Source organism: Protopterus annectens, chromosome 17.part0 (genome assembly GCF_019279795.1).
Source record: "Protopterus annectens isolate FY-2018-M chromosome 17.part0, PAN1.0, whole genome shotgun sequence".
Taxonomy (NCBI): Eukaryota; Metazoa; Chordata; order Ceratodontiformes; family Protopteridae; genus Protopterus; species Protopterus annectens.
The window spans coordinates 183410617-183426524 of record NC_056751.1 but is presented as its reverse complement, the minus strand read 5'-3'; positions in this window follow the sequence as shown (position 1 = coordinate 183426524).

The following is a 15908-nucleotide window of genomic DNA, read 5'->3' as shown; positions in this document are numbered from 1 at the left end:
AAACAGCACAGTATGGTGTATATCCACATTGCTTGGAAACACTGTTTTGTTTGTTACCTGTAGTCCTCACACATTACCTACCTCAGGCAAGAGGTTTTGTAGGTGCTGACACACAGTACTGTATGGTACACAGGTAAAACTAATCTGGGTTGCCATACCTTTCTGTCTTGTAGGTATGTCTGATATGTGTGAGTGTGGGTATGCCTGTAACATAGCCTCGGTGGTATGTGTGTCACAGGATATAAGTGCATATCTAGCAACATGTATAGTGTAGTACAGCAGTATGCCACCTATAGTGATGAATGTGCACATATGTTACTGAGGGGTTTGCTATCAACAAGTAGCGTGGTGTACTGATAGTACTGTAACTGTACTTTACATTCATTTCAATGGATGACAAATGTCTGTATGCATTAGCTTCATATACACCTCCTGTGGCTAGGTGGTGCATTGTGTTACATACAGTGTACTGTTGTATAATCTTACATACTGGTTTCACTTTGTTGCTGTGCAGAACATGGTTTGGTATATAGTATGTGCCGGGCACTGTCAGGCAGTTGTGGGCTGAGCAGTCATATGTGGTATTAAAAGTGTGCCTTACTGACAGCCAATAGGTTGCTATATATGGCATTTCATTGATGTCTGTACTTTAGAAAGTTAAGTGTGCCACATGACTTGCTCACAATTACTGTTTTATTGTCTTCCAGGGACATGTCTCACAACAGGAAACCTGCGTATTCCCCTGAGGAGGAGGAAGTCATCCTAGATGCCCTGATACATCATCACAACCTGCTGTTCTCCAGAACCAGCCAGGACCAGCATGGGCACACTGCACTGTGGCAGGATGTTGTCTGTCGGGTGAATGATGTAGGCATGCATAACCGGACTTATGAGCAGGTACGCCATCACTGCAGTGATGTCCGGCAGCATGCCTCCAATGTCCACAGACAACAGCTTGCCACAGTTGGTGGTGCAGCAACACATCCCCCCCTCACCAGAGTGGAAGAGCTGCTCCTCAGCGTGGTGGCTCCTGGCCAACCAGTACAACAGACATGTGTCATCATGGAGGCCGGAGTCACCCAGCATGTCGATTCAGAGCATGCAGGTAACATGGCATATCTGTAGACTACTGTTAGCTCAATTGTTAGAACATGCATTTATCAGATGTGTACTGTGTATTCAGAAGATGTGGAGCCTGGTGTCATGCAATACTGATAATTTGTAACATAATCTGTATGCCTGTGACTGTCACCTCTTGTACTACTGTAAAATTGCAAACACACAGCAGCAGTGCCATAGTTGTTGACACTGACAAACTGTCTCATATCCTTGTAGGTCCCTCTGGTGTGATAGCAAGACAGCAGACCCATGCTGGTGAGTGTTCTACATTTAATATAGCATATAACATGTGCAGGTCATAGGAGAGTTGTAGGCCATATACACATGTAAAACACCTACACATAATGCATGCTCTGCATGTTCTCTGTGGGACTATGCACATCCCAGTAACATGAGTAGCTGCTTCAAACACATACAATACACAGAGCATCCCAACCAATTGTGGTACACTGTAGTGGACATTGTATAGGCAGAGTCAATACACATGCACACAACATACACCACTTTGTCATATGCAGTAAGTGTTAATATGATACACATGGCATATGTAGACACCTGCTGCAAGGTAATACTCCAGTATCCCAAATATCATCAACACAGCACACATACTATACCTGAGGGGTAGAGGCCTATCATGGGGCAGTGTGACATGCTTTAACACACAACACATTCATGTTAGGCAATGCTCCCTATTGAACACCGTACATACCCATGTAACAACTGGCTGTGAAATGGTTAATGTAACCAAAGTGGTGCAGATCAGGTACAGCAAGATAGTTGCCAGTGTGACATACATTATTGGCCTTGAGTGACCACATGATGCTGCCTGATGATGGCTCATGGTACTACACTACATCCAGTTACAGTAACTACAGTACTACACATAGCATTCATTGCTATACACCTGACAGTTGTGTGCATCCGGCCATGGTATGTATACCTATGAGTGATGGTGCACAGGACATTGGAAAGTGTTTCAGACTTGCACAGCAATGTTGCGTCCATGTACACATTGTGTTCCAGGGTGAGGCCAATCATTGAACAACACGCATGCATCAAAGACATGTATACTGTTATCAACAAGGACTCTCTACACTCACACTGCATGCTGTTGAGCAAGACACATCCTGCATGCTGACATGTGTGATAGGACTCTTTGGCTTGTGATACTGTACTCCACCATCAACCACTAATGAATATGTTCCATATTGCTGTTGGTGTGTGTGTGTGTGTGTGTGTGTGTGTGTGTGTGTGTGTGTGTGTGTGTGTGTGTGTGTGTGTGTGTCAACTTGACTGAGTAGTGTATTTGTGTGCATGTGTGCATGTATGCATGTGTGCATGTGTTCATGTGTGCATGTGTTCATGTGTAGATGTGTTCATGTGTTCATGTGTGCATGTGTGCATGTGTTCATGTGTGCATGCGTTCATGTGTGCACGTGTGCATGTGTGCTAACATCCTGTACAGATGGTAAAGTGTGTTTCCTGTCTCCCTCTCAGAGGTACTGAGGTATTGTTGGATGAGTGCAGCAGGGAACCTGAAGTCACTGTCACAAATAGTGGACATGATGATACATGTGTTGTGGCATAGGCAGGTTTGACAGGGTCTGTCATTGGTCTGCCAATCGGCAGTACACAGCTTTCCACCCCATCTATGCGCACATACATATTGCCAATATATCCCTCAACACCAATGGCCTTAGCTGAGGAACAGCATACAGTAGGCATTGACCAGGATAGTGTGGTATCTATGGCACATGCAACCCCACACAGCAGCCATACTCAGACACCTGGAATGGTACCACATAGGCATATGTCCAGGGGTTCTCGTGGGAGCACTGCTGGTCGTAATGCCCCTGGCAGACATGCCCCCACAGGTCTCACAACCTCAGGTATGTTCCGGGCTGTAATGCAGGCACAGGCACATATGGAACGGTACATCAGGCAGGGACTAAGGGCGCAGAGGGCTCATAACATCGCTATCAATGACAGTATCCGTGACCTTGCCGGTGCCATCCGTAATTACACCGAGGTCATTGATAGACGTTGGGGTGAGACACTAGATGTCCTCCGCAATGTAATGTCCATGCGCCAGGACAGTGCAGGACGGCTGAGATGTCAACGTGGATGTATGCCAGCAACATCATCAGCTGGCAGTCATAGCGGACAACACACAAGTCCCAGCTGCTCCCGTAGTGGCAGTACCAGCCCCAGCAATGTTGGGCTGGGCTGTCGATAGACCATCCTAGATGACCATGTGCACATGGCTCTGGCCAGTCCCAGCAGGGACATGGGTCCAGTCGACATCCCTCTGCCTCTGACGATAGTACCCAGTCTGGCTTAGTACCCAATACTGTCCGTGTCAACCCTGCCAGGCACAGTGTCCGTGGCCGGAGACAGTGATCTGTACAGCCTGGCAGGTACAGTCTGTGGCTGTCCCACAACCTCCCGTATTTGGCAGCCACAAGGGGGAACTGTGTGTATGCAGACACACACACATAAACCAAACACCTAGGGCTAACACATATGCACACACATTACATCAACACTGACCCATACTGTACTGTTGTCCCTCACACACACACACACACACACACACACACACACACACACACACACACACACACACACACACACACATACATGTTGATTGGATGGGTCATTGTCGGGCTCTGGCAAACCAATAACACACCCTGTGCATATGATGAAACTGTGCCACCTCCTGTCATCTGTGACATTGATGCAGGAACAGGCTAACATGGTGCTGATGCACAGGGTGACCTAATAGCAGTGTAGTAATGTTAGCATGTTGTCAACAGTAAAGTGTAATGATATCCTTGTAGGTATATCGGAGCAGGCATGATGCATTAAAGCTATGATTATCAATGTAGTATTGTTTACACCAGTGTTAATTCCAAAACTGGATTGTCCACCCATATGCCACTTGGCTGATGTGTGTGGTACTGGCAGCATGTGTTGGTGAGTGGATGGTATGTGTGTGATGTGTGCAGTACAGATTTGCAGGTGTACATTTGTGAACATGGTGGAGATGCACTGTCTGCATGTAAGTGCATGGTGGACACATGGGAAGGGTGACATGCCCTGTATTACATAGTGTTAACACTTCATATTTCCTCTTGGTGACCAGTATGCATTTTACTACACATATGTTACAACTTGGGTACACATGTGTGTATGACATGGTTTGACACTATGCTGTGGGTGATACTGTTAATATCGGTCATTGGTTTGCATTCTGGTAGTGTACATAACCTCAACAGCCTAATTTTAGCCAATCGTTAGATGATGTCTTGACAACTGACACACAGCTGTAGGATACACAGTAGCATTTGAATCCTTCCGGTACAATACTATACCAGTAACCAGTGATATTGACCACCACACATTCCTGTGACCACTCCTGTTCGGCATGTTGCCATCCTAGGTACAAGCAGAAACACTACGGATATGTCCTTCCACATCTGGTAATGCATACAGTGGCCTACAATGCATTCTCCGGATTAGACACTTATCCTCCACAAGGGTATCATACAGACAGATACCTGTTGACCAACCCATGCTGTGAAGCTATAAGCCAACTATAGCATAGTCATCCACATTTACTATACATAGTATCCTGACAGTACCACATTGGTAGTAGCCCACAACATGTAGCAGGGGTACCAATGTGTACATACAGCCACATGTGATGTCATCTGTCCTTTGCTATTCACATTTCCAAAGGTATGCTGATGTCCCTCAGTGTATCACATAAGCAATAAGGGGTCTGTGTGCATATCCACGGAGTTGTTGTACACCTATAATGAATGCTCATTATTGACAGACTGTGTTGTGTTTGAACATGTCTGAAATATCCCCAGGCATGAATCCTCACTCACACTATTCTATAGAAACTGTCATGTGTGTGTGTGACACAGATGACCTAGAGCACAGAACACTACAGTGGCTGGCCTTGTCACATACATACATATGTGACCTAAGGTCTGAGAAGCAGCAGCACAAACTGTCAATGGCAACAGATGTATTCGTGTAGAAAGCAGGCTTCACACCTATGAACTAATTGAGGTCACATGTACATATATGTATTTGCCACACAGTTACCAATTGAGGTCACATGTACATATATGTATTTGCCACACAGTTACCAATTGAGGTCACATGTACATATATGTATTTGCCACACAGATACCTGAAGTGTGCAATGCACATACTGTTGTTTTACTGATATGTCATACAGTAGTAAAAGCAAAACCCACCACACATTGATTAATAGTGTCAGACACACAGCAATTGCAGGATTCAACCCCCTACCTAGCGATGTTATGATACAAGAAAGATACGCATTACCATGGCGTGTTATATGCTTTAGTGGAAGTTTTTATTTCCACTGCTGTATTTGTGGGACACTGACATCATCGGACTTACCAAAGAGGAACTTACCTCTTTTAATGTGTTTTCCCAGTCTCCAAAAATGCCACTCCTCTCACAGGAAATCACATGCACACACCCTCAGCAATTGCAGGATTCAGACCCCTACCTAACTATGTTATGATACTAGAGAGATACGCATTAACATGACGCGCTATATGCTTTAGTGGGAGTTTTCATTTCCACTGCCGTATTTGTGGGATACTGACATCATCAGACTTGCCAAAGAGTTTCCCAGTCTCCAAAAGGGCCACTCCTCTCAAAGGAAATCACACACACATACACCCCCCCCCCACACACACTCAGCAATTGCAGGATTCAAACCCCTACCTAACTATATTATGATACTAGAGAGATACGCATTAAAACAACACGCTATATGCTTTACGGGTGAATTTTGTTTCCACTGCTGTATTTGTGAGACATTGACATCATCAGACTTGCCAAAGTGGAATCTACTTCTTTTAATGTGTTCCTAGTCTCCAAAAAGGGCACTCCTCTCAAAGGAAATCACACACACAGCAAATGCAGGATTCAAACCCTTACCTAACTATGTCATGATACTAGACAGATATGCATTAACATGACGTGTTATATGCTTTATTGGGTGCATTCTTTTCTCCTGCTATATTTGTAGGATGCTGACATCATCAGACTGGACATGGTGATGTGTGTGCACTTTGTTTTATGCAATCCCAGGAATGAACCATGTGGGTCAGCAGGTGTTAACAGCTTCAACAGGACTCCACAGTTCTTAGCTTGTGTGATCTATCTGTGGACAAATTGCCATTCCTTCATATGACAATACATATTTATGTACAGATTGTTGATTTTTGTGGATACGACATGTGTGTGGGATGTTGATAAAGGGCTATTCAAAGTCTATGTGGGACGTGTGTAGCTCCTTTCAGTGATGTATGTCCTGGGTGGCTGCCTTGCAAACAGTCTAGCAGGTTTGGGAACCATTATCTGCCCATGAACATATCACAGTTGGTAGGGTTGTGTGCTTGTTGGCTTCCAATAGCTCTGTTTATGACTTCAATCATGATGGACTCCATGGCCTTGCAGATCAGACTTCATAGGCTTATAGGACTATGGTTCCCATGGTCTGTTGTGCACCAACACTTGTGGGGTGTGCCATATGTTGCTGTAACACATTCAACAGTTTCAGATCCTGTAAAGAGGGTGAGGCTCAACAGACTGTTCAGGTGCAGGGTACGTTTGTTCTGTAGTTCACTTATGACACATATAGGGAAACAATGTAATCCAATTGATGCCATGTTTTCGGCTTTGGGAGGAGCTGTTTACCCATTCTACATGTGATATCCCCTGGTATGATGATAGGGCCTTTTGTCAGTGGGAGGTGGGTATGTATATATGGGCCTGTCTGACAGGATGTCGGCATTGTCAGTCAGGTACAGTTGGCCTGACTCAGGACATATATGAGTGTACATTGCTATTTATGACATGGCTGAAGGAGGTGTCATGGTTCTGTCTGGACTCCTTCACAGATAATCTTTCCAAAACACCAACAAACCTGAGCACTAAACCCCTGTTATACTCTTTTACACACTTAACACCCTACTGATCCTTTGTGATCAGTCAACAGAGTATGTCATCATAATATCCTGGCATGTCCAAAGGTCGGTTTCGTGTGTACTCTCCAGTCCAGCTGGTGAATATAGGAATTTTGAAGCAATGTTACAACTGCCTTATGTACACAGACAACCCTCTCCTCCTCCCACCAAACTCAGATATATGTGAGAGATGCAACTATATAGACAAAAAGGAGGCTGAGCTCTCTCGACCCATGACTGGCACAGTCTATCAGGTGGTGAAGGTAACCACACACACCACAAATCCAGTCTCACATAGACCTATAGCGACAGCAAATAAAATGCATTACCACACAAAAACATACTCGGGGGCTCTAAATAAACTCTGCCTAAGCAGCAGAGACCTCCAAAGCAGACACCCAAACAACTGCTACCCCACAACAATACCCACATATTACATAGTTCACAAAGTCAGTGTGCCACACAGTCACTGCCCTTAGGGCTAAACAACACACCTAATACACTTGTAATAGGTGACTCTTATTGTCAGAGACACTGATGTCCCACTCACCAGGCTGAACAAGGAGAAGGTCACTTTGAGCTGTCTGTCGGGTGCCAGGATCCGCCACATAGCACATGCACTCAGGTCACTCCAAAGCAAGTACACATATGGCTCCATCATTGTCCATGCTGGTGTGAATAACCTCAGCCGTTCCTCCCTGGACTACATGACAAGAGACATATAGGAACTCTCTGATTATGTAGCCCAGGCCAGTATGACCCTGACCTTGTGTAGCATCTTAGCCTCACCAAGAATGATGTCACAGTATACAGACAAACTGATCAATTTTAACAGTTGGCTAACATATTGGTGTCATTCAAAGGGGATCCAGTGTCTGTCAGCCTGGGATGACATGCTCGACATGCCACATAGCTTCGCTATGGATGGCTTGCACCTGTCACCCCTGGACTTTCGAATACTGGCTAAGGCTCTTGCCACCCCATAGTGCCTTTTTTAAGCGAGGCTCAAAAGACAAACCCACCTCCATAGACATTACAAGGTAAAAGAAACTAAGTGTAATGCTGCTCAACACCAGATGTCTAACCCTCAACATGCACGCACTCAGGAATCTCCTCAGTATGGAGAATGTTGATATCTGTGCAGTCACAGACACCTGGTTCAGGCTCCTGAAAGCACACCAGCACTACCAGGTTATACTTCATACCATGATTTTCGGCCACAAGACTCAAACTGGCCAACAAAAATAGGGGGAGTATCCATATACATCACAGATACACACACCTCCAGGTTAGTAGCACTGCATGAAGCATCGGAGACCATACATGTGCAACTAACAGTGGGCAAAACTACCTTTCAGTTTGTAGCCTGCTACAGACCACCCTCCCAAACTCAGGAACCCCACTCAGCTTTCCTGGGAACACTGGAGAATATGAAGGTCTCTCCAAACACCATTATATTGGGTGACTTCAACTACCCAAACATTGACTGGGAATACTACTCAAGCCCCAACACCCTCGCCCAACAGTTGCTAGAATTTATAAACTCAAATGCTATGGCACAACTGGTCACCACACCCACAAGAGGGGAAAACATATTGGACCTGATCATCACCAACATGGGGACTCTATGTCCATTCTTAATTTGGTGCTAATATTCTAATGGAAAATTGCACCAGACACTAAGGACAATCACAATGCCTTCTTTAGTTATGTCAGGAACGTGGGTGGAAACTCCCAGATATGCTGTGAGTTACTGCATAATGACAAAACATACACTGAACTCACAGACATTGCCAACATCCTGGCAAACAGGTTCAGTGCAAATGTCCCCCCCCATCCCCCCTAAAGAGCAAATGTCCATCCCAACAGAGTGTAGCCTCCCTGACATCACAGATGAACAGGTGAGTGCTGCCCTCTCCAAAGCAGACAACACAGCATCAATGGGAACGGACAGTGTCCTGGCCTACGTCTTACACGAGCTTCATGACGAACGTAACCCTCACATTAAGTCACTGTTCAATATCATAGTTACTACAGGATATGTACCCAAGGAATGGCATACAGCAACAGTGGTCCTGCTCCACAGAGGTGGTGCCACAAGGGACCCCGGACACTATCGCCTGATAAGCCTAACTAGCTTGGTCTGCAAAGCTATGGAGCGTATCATCATGCAACTCATACACATAGACATCGGGAACCTACAGACACTGGATCCTACCCAATTCGGCTTTGTTGTGGGCAGATCTTGCCTCTTGTACCTGGTCAACTTCTTTAAACAGTTACCAGGTCCATAGACGTAGGGAAGGTTGTCCACTCAGCCTACCTGGACCTCGCAAAACCCTTCAACACAATACCCCACTCGGGCATTATACATAAGCTCACCAGCTTCAATATCGACACATATGTCACAAGATGGATTGCTAACTGGATCAGGGATAGCACCCACATGGTCAGTATTGCAGGTGCCATGTCTAACTATACACCAGTTACATGTGGCATCCCACAAGGCTCAGTCTTGGGACCTCTCTTGTTCAGTTTATATTTCTCTGATGTACATGCTAACACAGGAGGAATATGGCTGACCATGTTTGCAGATGACTGCAAACTGGGTGCCATAATCAACTCTCCAGCTGGCACAAGCATCCTCAAAAAGGGTCTCACAGAGATGGATAACTGGTGCCAGAGCCATGGCCTACAGCTAAATGCCATTAGATGCATAGTCATCCCTTTGGGAATAACAATGTGCCCACACATTACCACATAGGTGATAATCCATTAAGTACAGTAGGAGTTATTAGGGATTTGGGGACATGAGTAGTTAGTACTCTCGCCTTTGACAATCACGTTGCCAAAGTGGTTAGACAGACCTTCTATATAGCCCACCTTGTCCCATAAGGTTTCACATCTAGATCAAGTGAGGTCATTGTGCCCCTATACTCATCAGGCCCATGATTGGATACAATGCCCCATTTGGGATGTACCTTACCCGACACCTGCAGCAACTGTAATGGCCACAAAAGTACCTCACCAAGTAGATCTAGGGACTCAAACAGATGCCCTGCGCAGTTCTGCTAAAGTAACTCCAACTCTACTCAGTCATTTACTGCCTTCTCGGATGCAATCTGTGCCTGTTGTTTAAAGCCATGTCCACCCCAGAATTAATGGACATGCTCCACCTCAGGATATCCAAATCCCTTAGAGCTACATGCTCCAGGGACATAAACCTCAGCACAGATATTAATAGGACATGCTGGAGGGACGGATTCTTATCCCAGAGGCTCCCCTCACTCTGGAATGAGATCCCAGTCCCGCATAGGCAAAGCCCCTCACTGATCACCTACAGGAGACATCTTGACAACTGGATGGGTGATCGTACGTTTACCCCTGGGATATCTTCTGGGTCCCTGCTAGACAGAGGCACAATAAACTAAACATAAATGGCCTATTTTGTGTGACCTACTATTCACAGGCACAGTCTACTAATCTATCAGGGTTGCGAAAGCCAAACACACTCTGGCTAGGCTTATACATGCCCTAGGGCAGATAGCCTAGTATCAACCTCTGAACCTATGATAATGTTCGGGATGCACATTGTTTATTGATGATACTGATTGCAGGTTTTTTATCTTCTTTGCTTTCCCACTTTCTATGAACAACCTAAGTATCTGTAGAACATATTTGATTATGACAGGGTTCCACTATATTATATATGTGTCTGTTGTCATATAACTGTGTGCACAAGGCATATTGGTGAATAGTGAGAGGTTCCTGGGTTAACACATGCAACTGCCGGATATGTGTGGCCCACTCAGACATGGCCTAAGTGTGTAAGCATACCCAACATGACCTTTCAGTGTTTTGTTGCCTGACATTTGTCTCATTTATTCAAGTGTGTGAGCATGCCCAGTGTGACCTTTCAGTATGTTGCTGTCTGAGGTCCACTACATTTGTTGATGTGTGTGAACATGACCAATATTAACATTTATACTATATGTGTGTTGAAAATCAGGTTCTATTCTTACTGCAGGGCTCACCTTTGTGTCATAACTCGACAGGGATTATGCTGTGCCTGCAGGATTTCCATGAGATACTTTGCATAGACTTATCAACATTTCTTCATACAGGCTGACCACTGAAATACTGTCATGGTTTAGTGATTCAGTACTATGACTATAGTGTACAGTATCCTGGGTTCGAGGCCTGTCACTGCTTTATATTTTCATACTGAGCAGACCAGACTGCTTAAGGGCCAGCAGAACAAATATGAGCATGTTGGCTTTTGTTCAGCTATGCCCTACTTAGACCAAGCTTGTCCAACATTGCTCAACGTTAACCAACATTGCTGAACATTGCCCAATATTGCTCAACATTGAACATAGTTGTGCTAGTTAGTGTGTGCAATTTTGTTTACATATACTGAATGGTGGTAAGAGCTGTTTAGCACTGCTTTATATTGCTTAACACAAGGCAATCATGCCTCAGATAGTGCTGCAGGGCTGCCTATGTCGGAAGCACATACTACACTCCCTATACATGTTTGAAAACAGGTAGTGTCAAGTTAGGCATCCCTTTTACTATATGTGCATGTCAGAGAGAGGTATCATTTCCAGGGTTCCTACTGAGCCATTGTATGTGCTATGGGTTGCCTCTTTGCCAAGGCCAAAGCATACTGAGCACGCCTCCTTCTGCCTACTGGGGCAGGCTCAGGTTGTTCCTCCTCCGAGTCACGCTCTGCCTGTGATGGCCTTGGCAATGGTGGGGGGCTGTTTGGCCTGGGCCTATGCTGGTCCTGCTGCAGCTGTTTTCACAGGATCATATTATGTAGCATAGCACATACCATGACAATTTGGGTACATGTAATTGGCAAGTACTGCAAGGCTCCACCAGATGTGTCCAGGCACTGGAACCGTGACTTGAGCAGCCCAATCGCATGCTCAATTACATTTCGTGTTTGCGCGTGTGCCTCATTATGGCGTTCCTGTTCAGGTGTGTGTGCGCTTCTGATGGGAGTCATCAGCCACGGCTCCAGTGCATAGCCAGCATCCCCCACTAGGTGACCATGAGGGATGTCCCCATTGGCAAATGTCTGGTACAGCTGTGTCAGATGCCAGATATGGGAATCATGGTAGCTTCCAGGGAAGCCAGCACACACATTCAGTATTATGCCCTGGGCATCACACATGACCTGCAGTTGATGGAGGGGAAGCCCTTGCGGTTAAAGTAGACCCTACCCCGCTCACCGGCTGATGCATATGTGCATGCAGTCTATTGCACCCACTACCTCAGGGTATTCTGCTATTTGCTGGAAGAGATGCATATTGCTGGCCAATACCTCATGGTAATTGGGGAAATATACATGATCACCGACATGTGCTGACATGGCATCCAGGAACTGGTGCAGTACCCTGGATGCTGATGCCTGTGCTATCCCCATCAAATCACCAGTTGGTCTATGGAAGGTACCTGTTGCTAATATTCTTAGGCCAACACATATCTTGGTTTCCACTGGGATGGGTTCCCCTCTGTTGGTTCTGTGTGTGAGGCGTGGCCTGCATAGCTCAACAATTTGCTGCATGAGGTCTCTGTCCACTCTATAGCGCTCCACTATCTCCAGCTCATGTAGCCCCTGATAGGTTACCTTGGGCCTGTACACTCTTCTCCGTCTCCTCACTGTGGGTTGTCCAGCAGCATTCGCATTGTCACCACCCTCAGCATGTGCATATGTCACCTTATAACAGCAATGGCAGCCCCTAACATTTCTTTGTCTCAGTAAAGCTTTTTCAGTTTTCACTTCTATTAGCTTACTGCAGTGTTGCAGTGTCTCTGAGAGAAACATAGTAGAATGTTGTTTGCAGAGTTTTAAGTGCTGGGCTGGGCTGGGCTAGTGTACTGCCTGTGTAATTGCCTGATTCTGATTGTTTTCACCTGCTAGCTCTGCTAGTACTCCCTGGTTAACTTCCTACTATTTGTTGTGCTTCCTTTTCCCTTTCTGTTTCCTCAGGGGGGCAGCGCCATGCACACAAGCACGAACACGCTCACACCAGCTCACATGAGCACACACATGGTTACACGGACGAAAACTTGCTTATTCTTGCTAAAACACGCGCACACTGGGCAAACGCGCTTACACAACTTTAAACAACCGTAGACATGCTTACTCTGGCTTAAACGCACGCACACAGGCACACACGCGTACACACAGTCCTACTCAGATGTACGGGTGTGCACACATGAGCAAACACATTGCAAGCACTTCTACAAGAAACTTTAGTGTTATCCACGGCATACACCTTCAATTTCTTGCCTTTAGCTAGGGTACCTGTTGACACACCTCTTCCAGTGATGAGTAACTGACAGCAAACACATGCCACTCCGCTCCAATGAGCTTCACTTCTTTCATACATACCCCCCTCATGATGTCACCTATCCTCTACTCTGTTACTCCCCTTATCCAACTCCTACACTCCACTGACTGTGCTCATTTCCTATATAAACTTGGGATTCACTATCCTTACCCTCATTTGCATAGGATTACCTACTAATGCTGGTTACATCTCTTAGACTGAGCTTCCCCCCTTAGCAACCTCTACTCGGTAGCCATGTTGTCTTCAGCCTGCCATTCCCTTGCATTGTAAATTAAGAATTACAATAAAATCCACATTTGTGGATTTTAATTATTGGTTGTCTGGTTTTTAGAGCACAGCACGTTTGACGGCACTGCTCTACGCTTAAACATTGCAGATCAGCATAAAAAAAATATTTTATTTTTATTTTGCATCGGTGAACATTGCCAATGGCCGTATTTTTGGCCATTGGCATGCTTCCTCAACTGGATGCATCCGTGTTTTGGAGCTGTCACGGCTCTGTTTTGCTATTTGCAGAACTGTACTCAATTGTCAACGGACTACATTTCTGCAAATAACACTACTCTTACTCGGACAGGTTCGGGATTCCTGGATTGCAAATTTACCTCATTTACATAGCTTTCACCTGCAATTGAGGTAATTTGCATTTCCTAGCCCTGTCCATGTAAGAGTCGTTTTAGGAGCTCTGTTGCACGCCCCTACTGGCTGTTCCTGGATCGCTCGGCGGACATGTTGGCTGCATGGAGTCTTACTCTACTCTTAGACTCCGTGCAAGCCTTCGTGAATCCGGCCCTATAAGTGATGAAGTAATCCAAGGAAGATTGACTATTGCATTTTCATGGGCTATTATTACATCCTGAATAATGCAATCAACACTCTAATAGGGTCAACAATCATACCTCTTACTATAAAATGCTCATTTTCACCATAATGTCTTTGTAATACTTTTTTTGATGCATTTCTTAGGCAACAGAATCGTCAAAATGATACAAATACTGAAGGCATTCTTAATTTGGTGCTAATATTCTTTATGTAAGCTTAGATAGCACACCTAACTACTTATGTTTTCTATCTAAGAAAGCAGCAATTAAAAAGTTACATTTGTAGATTTCTGCAGTATTTGAAGAACAACAAATATGCAGAACAGTGTTACACTGTTTGAAGTTCCAAATCAGCATTTTTATTGATGAACTTTAAGTGACTGTAGATTAAGCTAACAAAATAAAAGGGGACATATTGTTCTTATTCTTTCATACAAACAGTAAGCAATGTACCTGTGGTTTCTGATTCATTAAGTGAACACATTAGGATGCACTTGAGTTTTCAGACATTGAGTCTGATGTTTAAAAATATGTTAAAAATTTACTCTCATAAAATATTGGTTCTAATTCATAACATTCACACACAAATGTGTTATGATAGTTTCAGAAAAGTAGTCTGAGCATGCTCAAGTCTTGATGACATGGTATCATACATCCATTAATATGCCATTGCATGATTATTGCACAAATTAGCACCGTGTAATATATTGCACATGGTTTACAGCTCCATGCTACTAGAGTGAGTCTATAAAAGATAGAATGCCTGTTATTCTGACTTTCAACAATATGTGCTCTAATCACTAGTCACAGCCTTGGATCTTATACCAACCAGTAAACAAACCCATATTGCTGCAGTTGCCCCCCTGCACCCCCTGTAGGGGGATGCACCCCTCACACACCCCCTAACTTAACATTCCAACTCCAAGATCGCACTACAGTGAGGAAAGGGATGTATTTCCCTAGCCGCACTGTACCGAGATCCCTTTACATGCGCAAATGTTATATTTGCGAATGCACAGTCCATTCACAAATATGATGCCTGCTCATGTAACCTGCACACATATTAAGTATTCGGATATCTGTTGTTTGAATACTTCATAGCCGTGCAATTGCATGGCGACATTTCAATAGCAAACCATATATATATATATATATATATATATATATATATATATATATATATATATATATATATATATATATATATATATATATATATATATATATATATGGGTCTATATCATAAAGTTGAAAGCCCTTTTCATTTAATTCATTTAATGGAGCCCATTACATTGAAAACTCATTTCATCTAATGTTCATTTCATCTAAACTCATTTCACTGAAAACTTACTTCACAGCAAATATGGCATAAAACATGCTTTTGAAGGGGGCAAGCCTCCTGCACACACTCATTTATATATACTAACACCATGATCGCACAACTATGGAGAAAAGAAAAAAACACTGCACACAGTGAATCAGTGATCAAGAACAAACACGGACATCTACAGATCTGGGGGTACAGTATGATGATGAACATCGCAATTCACACATGCTGTGCTAGGATCACTTCCCAAATA